This window comes from Macrosteles quadrilineatus, unplaced genomic scaffold (genome assembly GCF_028750875.1).
Source record: "Macrosteles quadrilineatus isolate MER2022 unplaced genomic scaffold, UCM_ALF_1.0 Scaffold_2__2_contigs__length_208266976, whole genome shotgun sequence".
Classification (NCBI taxonomy): domain Eukaryota; kingdom Metazoa; phylum Arthropoda; class Insecta; order Hemiptera; family Cicadellidae; genus Macrosteles; species Macrosteles quadrilineatus.
In genome coordinates this window covers 122781152-122789288 of record NW_026542595.1, presented here as the reverse complement: position 1 = coordinate 122789288, position 8137 = coordinate 122781152, and the positions used below count along the sequence as shown (strand labels likewise).

The 8137-nt window shown below is 36.3% G+C and overlaps 1 long non-coding RNA gene across 1 annotated transcript; it reads right to left on the bottom strand.

Annotated features, from left to right (window-relative positions):
• Window positions 1-3434: 3434 nt before the first annotated feature.
• LOC128987650 (uncharacterized) lies at window positions 3435-8099 on the bottom strand. Its single transcript, XR_008490262.1, has 4 exons — window positions 7934-8099; window positions 6524-6744; window positions 4843-4981; window positions 3435-4285 (listed from the first exon to the last, which is right to left on the bottom strand). It is a non-coding gene; the product is annotated as an uncharacterized LOC128987650 (long non-coding RNA).
• Window positions 8100-8137: the final 38 nt, after the last annotated feature.

The window sequence follows — 8137 nt, the reverse complement described above, 5'->3', positions numbered from 1 at the left end:
AGGAAGCCGTGTCTGAGCAGCGCAGTCAGAAATCAACGTATTTATCCCAATCTAAATCAGAACCTGACTTACTTTCTCGCTACTCTGATCTCAATAAGCTACTTCGGATCACAGCATGGTGTCGAAGATTTATCGTCTCAAGAAAATCGACAGTATAGAACACACTCCCTATCTGACACCCAAAGAATTAAATGATTCTTTACTACTTTGGACAGGTATTGTTCAGCTAGAAGCCTTCAATGAAGATCTAAAACAACTCACTAATCAGAAACCAATCAATAAGTTGAGTAAACTCCGCAATTTCACTCCGTTTCTTGATCAAAATAAACTTATCAGAGTTGGAGGTAGACTCAACCAATCCACTCTTGAGTATGACTCAAAACACCCACTTCTCCTCCCAAAAGATTCTAATCTTTCAAAATTAATAATATCTGATTCCCACCTTCGTACACTACATGGTAGTACAAGCATTACATTATCAACCATTAGACAACGTTTTTGGATTCTCGGTGGTCGCCCAGCTATTAAGAAAGAACTACTACGGTGTGTCACTTGTGCTCGATACAGAGCTGAACGAGCTCAGCAACTTATGGGACAGCTTCCTACATCTCGAGTCACCCCTTCACGACCATTTCTCCACTCTGGTGTGGACTACGCAGGTCCATTCGTTATCAAGACTTGGCGAGGTAAAGCAGCAAAAACATACAAGGGATATATTGTAGTATTCATCTGCTCGTCAACATCTGCACTCCACCTCGAATTAGTCACCGATTACTCTGCAGAAGCATTCATTGCAGCATATAGGAGATTCACAGCTCGCCGTGGAATTTCTTCCACTCTGTCCAGTGATTGTGGTACTACATTTATCGGTGCTGATGCAGAACTAAAACGTCTATTCACGGCTTCAACAACGACAAGTACCAAACTAAGAGATCTTCTAACTAAAGATGGAACATTGTGGAAATTTCACCCTCCATCTGCTCCTCACTTCGGTGGTCACTGGGAAGCAGGAGTTAAGTCAGTGAAATATCACCTAAAACGAATTGTTGGTAATACTCAACTAACATACGAAGAATTCACTACCATTCTCACACAAATCGAAGCGGTTTTGAATTCGAGACCTCTCTGCAAATTGACTGATGATCCTGATGACCTATCTACATTGACTCCTGCACATTTTCTTGTTGGTTCATCACTATCTACAATACCAGAACCAGACCTCAAGGAAGTACCAACAAATAGACTTTCAAGATGGCAGTTGTTGCAGCAAATGTTACAAAGTTTCTGGAAAAGATGGTCAAGGGAATATCTTCAGCAACTGCAGACAATTTATAAATGGAGATTTCCAAACACACAACTTAAAGTAGGATCAGTAGTCCTTATTATTGACGAACAATATCCTCCATCAAAATGGCCTTTAGCAAAGGTCATAGAAGTTCATCCTGGGCTTGACAATCTCATTCGCGTGGTAACACTGAAGACAGCTACTGGAATACTCAAAAGACCAATAGCAAAATTGTGCTCTCTTCCTGTCACAGAATAAAATTGCCCAGTTCCCTGTTGCAATTTGGGGGGGAGTATGTTAGAAGTACTATGTATACTATCAACTGCCTGCCATTTGAGGATGAAATCATATGTTATTAATTGTTATGATTTATTTTACTTTTAGCGAATTTCCCTATAGGGAAGTAGCTATTACCGTAGGTCTCATGGTAAGACTTAGGCCCGGGACCGATTTACTTTTTCATTTTAATGTCCCCAGAGGCCAAAAACACCATTCGTTCAAATTTTTATATATGTATATATATATATATATATATATAGATTTATATATATATATATGTGTCCGTGAACACGATAACTTGAGTAATTTTTATCCGATTTTGATGAAATTTGGTTTGAAGGTGTAAGACGGGATAAACTTGAATGAGTTCGCGATCCAGCATGATCGGACCATGGGAACAGGGTTTTATGGGGGGTTTTATGGGGTAAAAATTGGTTTTTCTCACTTTTTACCCTCAAAACACAAAATTCCCCAATTTTTCTCTAAACCTTCTTAAAGAGCTTAAAAAAACAAACAATTCAGTATATCAAAGTGTTTTTGTACGGTTATTGGTTACGGAGAAAACTAAAAAAATGGTAAATTTAAAATTCCCATGTTATTCTTAAGGAGAATATTGTAAAATGTTGTAGTTTGCTTGTTTATGGATATATTTTGATCAAACTTGGCAAATTTATTTATTTTATAGTAAGCTATCAATATTTTACTAAAACCACACTACTTTATTAGTTTCCTTGTAGCAGCAAACCTAGGTACTCGTTAAACCTAATGTTATTTAAATAGATCAATTGAAAATCAATTCGGCTAAATGGAAATTCGCTTAGACGGCAGGTTTGCTGCGGCGGGGGTATTTTGTTTACTTTTTATCAGTTTTGTTCTCAACCATGTTAATAAACCATCAATTGTTTTCATCTTTTTTATTTTGTAAAAACTAATCACTCATACTATCTATCATTAACAGTATATGTATTTGTTTTGATTTGGTTGTTATTGTTTTTATAATGTGTGTTTTTATAAAAAAACATTAACAATCAAATCAAAACAATTACATACTAATTTGACAGTTACAATCAGGTGATCTTTTGTTTGCAATCCAAGTGACGTCAGAATATGACGGGAATAGCACACCTATGTTTTTTCCTTCCACCATAGGCTTTTAGTGTGTTGTAGAAATGTTTCCCACTTATAGCCACAATAGGTTGTCCATGTTGGTCTTTGTCAATGATAATGTAGTTTGCGTGGTATCACCCATTGTCGCCAGTACGTTTACAAACTTCAGTCTTTATTTTAATAGCACTAAATAACCATTAACTACCTGATTTTCTGCATAACCTCTCTGTCACAATTTTATAATTAACATATGTTCTTCTTCTCACTTTAAATTTCTGACAACAGCTGGAGTTTCATAACAATATTTGTTTCCCATGTTAATCTTATGGAGAAATACAAAACTTTAAAGGGCCCCAGGTCCTCACTCTCTAATTATTTCCCTAAAAAGAAAGTTTCTTGCACAACTTCACGCTATGCTCTTTCCAATGACCCCAAAAACATGTCAATCGGTTCAGTAATTTCGGAGAAGTAATTGTCACAAAAACCTGCTTGCGTACCTATTTAATAAGTATAGATACAAAATTAGGTACATCAATCTCCTTAAAACCAAATCACAAATCCTTCAATCACTCAAAAGTCACAATAAATCATTAATAAAAACACAAACATAAGCTGTTATAAACTTTAGAATATTGCTATGTCTTTTTAATAGTGTGTAATCAAAATATATAAAAAAAAAAAAACATTTCATTTCATATAATTTTATTCATTTCAGTACATCAATACAGGAATAGCGATCTATACTACCTATATAAAGTTGGAAATGATTAATTTACCAAGTATCGAAATATAAGAAGGTTTCTACTGACTTATACAATCCCCGCCCATAGAACAGGCACCCTGCTAGTTAAATATCAAGATATCTCTTTTTACCCAAGACAAGGTCAGTTAGTGAAAGTAATCATTTTAACAAAGATAATAATAGTTATTTGTGCAACTAGTGAGCAAAGTGATAAATTGACTCACTCGAGAGAAATACTTACTCACGAGCCGTAGGCGAGTGAGGAATGGTTTCTCGAGTGAGGCAATTGCACTTTGCACTCGAGCTGCACATTATATTTTTCCTACAGTTACCATAAAACAAATAAATTGGTAAAGAAACGTAACATATTTTTACACAGAAGTGAACTTTTAATATGACATTTAATGATACAACAGTAAAACAGCTGACCAGCTGATTTACAGCCAGTGCTGCCAACGTATTTCGCGCACATACGACCTTGTCTGCATGTTACGCGCTCACTATTTTGTGCCTTCACGTTGCAAATCTGGAGTGAGACAATGTTAACATTGTCTCACTGATGAGCGAATTGGCCACTTTGCTTTCTCAAATCAGTGAGAGAACATGTACATTGTTAGGTAACTGTAGGAAAACAGTATTTTTTTACCAGGCAGAAGTACAAACAAATATTAAAAATGTAAGAGAACATCTTCATAAAAACAATAAAATTATCTTAATTTAATAATCTAAATGAGAAAAAAATTTAAATACTGATGTTCAAAATAAATGTTAAACTAATCAACATAATGGATCTAAACTGATTTGTCTCCACTTCTTCAGCCTCCTCTCCCCCAACCTCCATGCCTCCATCGCGATCCACCCTGTCATCAGGCCTGGATATAACAGAACAAAAATTAATATTAAAAACAGTATTCTGAACAGAACAAGAGTCTTTTTATGCATACTTCTATCATTATTTAATGTACTCAGTGGCGTACTGAGGGGGGGGGGAGGTTTGCACCAGACCCCACACCAACATAGGCCTCCAAATCAGGGCCGTATTCCCCTAACGGTGGACACTGCGATTGCCAAGGGCTTCGGCCTGGGAAGGGGACTCACTTGGGGCCTCAAAAGAATCCTTTTTCTCTTGGAAAATTTTCCCAAAATCTGTTAGAATTAGGGGGTACAATAATCCAAGTTTGTCTTGTATTCTCATGATAGCCGAAAGCATCTGCAAAGATTGCGTGATCGAAATTTACGACTACCAGCGGGTAGTCGTAAAATATAGCCTACATTTCCTAAAAAACAAAAGCAAATTTTTGGGCACATCTCCAGTTAAAATGCTGGTTAAATACTAGTAATTCAGGAGGGTTATGCGAAATAGGCTTGGGGGCAATGGACACGGCCCTGGATTTATAAGTTTTAAATTTAAGTAAATGGCAAAACTTACCATTAGTTAGTTCTCTTCAATCTTAGTCTTTACTTCGCCCCATCCTCCATCTCCTCTTCCTCTGACACCTCTCCCCTGTATTCTCCAATGTCGGAGGATATTAATTACAACGCCCCCATTTTACTGGTAGGCTTCAGTTCTGTACAGAAATATTGCAAAAAATAGTGTTATACAAATACTTTGAGTCCAACAAATAATACAAGTCTGTACACTCCTTTCTATATTTGTAATATTCAAATAGGTACAGATAATAGGAAAATGTTTGAGCAAATCTGGGTCAAGTTAGTACAACTATTATAATTTGTAACAATAATATGGTTTAGGCAAAATAAATTGGTTTAACACGTTCGCTACCACAATTATATAAAATTTACGTTTGCATAGACTAGCGACGCAATTGTGCGTCGACTCATTTCTCACAATAGACCACCGACGCATATTTGCGTCAGCTGATCATATTGAAATAGACTAACGACACACACTTGCGTCGGTGTTCAATGTTATTAAACAGCGTATTTCTTAGCAACGGTCTATTTTAAAGCCCTGATTTTATCGTATCAGTCTAGAGGGATATCTGCCGCAAATGTGCGTCGCTTGGTGTGTGGATATGACGATTGGTTACGTCACACAACAGTTGGCAACATTGTTGTTTACATTGTGCATTCCGCGACATCTCAGAACAGATGTAAACGTTATAACCTTTGCAGTTTTGGCGAGTGTTTGGAGTTTCTTTATTTGTTTGAGTAAATGCTTGAAACAACCAAATTTAAAACGACGCTTAAACGTGCGTCGCCTGGTCTATTGAAACAAAAATGTAGGTAATCTTTTTATCTGAATTTTATTAAATAGACTGACCGACGCATATATGCGGCGTTTTAAAATTTGCTCAAAACGATAAATAAAAACAATATTTATTGCTTACTAATTCACTTAAGGTCAATATGAAGTCAATTAGTCCATTTAAACGATATTTCTCTTTTGGTCTGTTGGCAATGTTATTCCTATATCACTTGGTCTGTAAGCAACGTCATGATCATTCCTTTTGGTCTGTAGGAGTGACCGGACCGACGCATATGAGCGTCGCTCGGTAGCGAACGCGTTCAACATTAATTCTTTGTTATTTCCCAATTTGCAAAAATGCAAGCTCTAGCCTAATTAAGACATTTCCAAACAACATGTTTCGAGATGTAATCCAAATGCATTTTAAGTAGGGGCCTAGTTTTGAATGTTTATAAAAAAACTATAAATTTGCATTAAGATTAATTATCCTTATGTTCCACCAAAAACTATTAATAATAGTTTATTTGTGTAGGTAACTAGTGGGCGAAGTGGCACTTTGCTACACATGAGAGAAATGTTTACGCACGAGCCGTAGGCGAGTGTGGAAAGTTTGTCGAGTGCAGCAATGGCAGTTTGCACTTGTGTTACACATTATATTTTCCCTACAGTTACCATAAAACATATAAATAATTAGTTGTTCAAACTCTGTTCAACACAAAATGCAAATGATTCAGTTTGGATCAGTGTCTATGGTTGTCGATAATATGGAACCCACCCAAATATCGACAGTAGGCCCTCCGGATAACACTTACCAAAGTACCGTACCGATTTGAACTTTGAATAACTTAGTTAACAAACATAGCCTAGAATCTATCACAAAGGGGAAAGAATGTTGACTCACCTCACTTAAGTTATGGTTAGACCAAGGAACATTATCACGGCAGTATGGTAATTGCCTCCAGGGTCCACAACTCTGGTCTCTCTTTCTCTCTCATCTGCTGTGATGTCGATGGCAATGTCGTCCAGAAAGGTTAGTCCTCTTAACTTATTGGTTCAAGACAATATTTAAAATATAGACCAATTTGGGTTCAGGTCAAATTACAGCCTTTGCTCCAGGATCATCTATAAAATTAACATTGATGTCATCAGCAATGAATGATATAATCCAAGTCTAGTCTTACACCAAATACAAACAGCTCTAGAATATTTTGCAGCACTTAAGTTTACGTCCTACACTCATTCCAATGAATATATTTCTTTAATACTTTCTTTCTTATTACTTGGCGACCATACAAAGTAGGTATTTTAAGCCAAGTACGAATGGAAATGAGTGTAGGATCAGGATGAGTGGCGCGATCTTGTAGTCTTGTTAGTGACTAAGGCCGACATTCCTTAGACACAGCTGTTAATTAATAGCCCATACAGCTAATGGCAACTAAGGGACCTACAGTTTATAGTGGAATCCGAACCACATTATTGCCTTGGTCTATAGCCTATACGAATTGGTCTAATTATCAGGATAGTACTGCGGATAGTCGTAGTACTCACTCAAGCGGACGTTAATCCACACCAGGGAGTATCACATCCACAGTGCATGCCTATAAATATCCACAATTCGTGACCTCCTACGGTAGTAGCTGGATTACAGGACGACGCCACCCGTCCCAGTCATATTGATTATTTCATTCGATAAACTTAGGCCTATATCAATTTTGGGTAATGTTAGGGTGAAACCTAACCTAACTAACGGAATGAAATATTCAAAATATTAAATAGTCTAACTTATGTATTCATATCGGGTACAGTTTCTTAACTGGTCTATGCTAATATTGATTGAAACTATCGAATTGAAAATATTGATTAGTAATCGATATTTTTAAATACATCTATTGCAAAATAAAACTATCATAACCTAACCTAACCAACCAAACTTGCTGATGGTGAAAAAATCGCATGAAGGTTTACAAATCGAAACGATAGTTGCAATCGATATTAGCATAGCCCAGTTAAGAAACTGTACCCTTAATATCTTTCATTTGAATGAATAAAGGACATAAACTAAAGTGCAGCCGCATTGCATATTTTTAAATAACAAATTCTTAAAGTTGACACTGGGTCAATGGGAATAAGAGACAATCCTAATAGCCTAGGGATATGCCTATTCAAACATTTGCTACAATATTGCTTGATGATTCAGAATTAGCCTACGAATAAGCTGTATCTTAAGTTCTTGTTGGTGTCTTACTTTACCTTCTTGTTGGTGACTTACCTAAAGTGTCTGTTATCAAGTTGATTAGCCTACATAACCTACCTATACAAATTATTTCACATTGTTTCCCTTAAAAACTATTGTTTGTAACACACGAGTCACCAATTTTCCTGTAAGCAAGGAAAGAAATAAAAAAGATAAATATTTACAATATAAAAGTAATAACTTAATGCTTAGTCAAAATGGCCAGCTTATCATTATTCATTGTCCGTCGTCGGAATTCGGAATTAAATATTGCGATGCGAC